This window comes from Hippopotamus amphibius, chromosome 13 (assembly GCF_030028045.1).
Source record: "Hippopotamus amphibius kiboko isolate mHipAmp2 chromosome 13, mHipAmp2.hap2, whole genome shotgun sequence".
Taxonomy (NCBI): Eukaryota; Metazoa; Chordata; class Mammalia; order Artiodactyla; family Hippopotamidae; genus Hippopotamus; species Hippopotamus amphibius.
Window position 1 is genome coordinate 46,990,988 of NC_080198.1, and position 949 is coordinate 46,991,936.

At 38.4% G+C, this 949-nt stretch overlaps 1 pseudogene; it reads right to left on the reverse strand.

Annotated features, from left to right (window-relative positions):
* LOC130834447 (deoxyuridine 5'-triphosphate nucleotidohydrolase-like) lies at nt 1–949 on the reverse strand (annotated as a pseudogene).

A 949-nucleotide genomic window follows, 5' to 3' on the forward strand; every position in this document is an offset into this window, starting at 1 on the left:
TCAAGATAACTCTAAAATTCTATGGAAAAGCAAAGGGCATGAATATCTAAGACAATTTTGAAGAATAATAAAGAGGAATGATTTGTCCTGCCAAACATCAGAATCCATTATAAAGTTATATTCATCAAAGACAAGGTAGTCTCAATGCAGGAAGAGCTAAATAGAAAGCCCAGAAATAGATTTATGCAAACAAATCTCGATATGAGAGAGACTTGCATGACAGGTCAGTAAATGGAAAAAAATTAACATTGGTTCCTGTCTCACAGCATAAACAAAAATTTCAGCCCTATTAGGGATCTAAATTTAAAGAACAAAACTTTTAGTAGAAAATACAGGGAATATATTTTTGACTTTAGGTGAAAAATGATTTCTCTTTTTTTTTTTTTCCACTTTAAGCAAAGTCTTTTCAAGGAAAAAGCACATTTTCTCATTTCCTGTTCTTGACATAAATTTTAAATTCTTTCCAGTGGAACCAAAACCTCCTGAACTCCTTTCAGTATCTTCTAAAACTTGAACTTCCTCTATTTGTGGGTAAAAAAAATCCATTCACAAATGAGCTGTGCAATTCGATCACCCCTTTTTACTTCAAACTTTTCTTTGCCACAGTTAAACAGTACAACACCAACATTTTCTGTATAATCTTCACCTAGACACCAGCTCCTACATCTACGAAGCCTTTTGCAGCCAAGCTAGAATGTGGTGCAACTCTCCCATAGCATCCAGCAGGAAGAGCTATCTGAATGTTGGTTTTCACAAGGGCTTTCTCCATAGCTGGTACTGTGTAATCATAGGCACTATACAGGTCATGGTCTTCGGTGTGAGTGGACCCCTTGGTCAGGGCGGTGGCATGCTCTGAGAGCTGGGCAAAGTGGAGTGGTATGCTGCCCTCCTCTGCAAGCCAGACAACCTTGCTGGGGGCGATGACTTGTATTTCTTGAGAGCAGGGCAT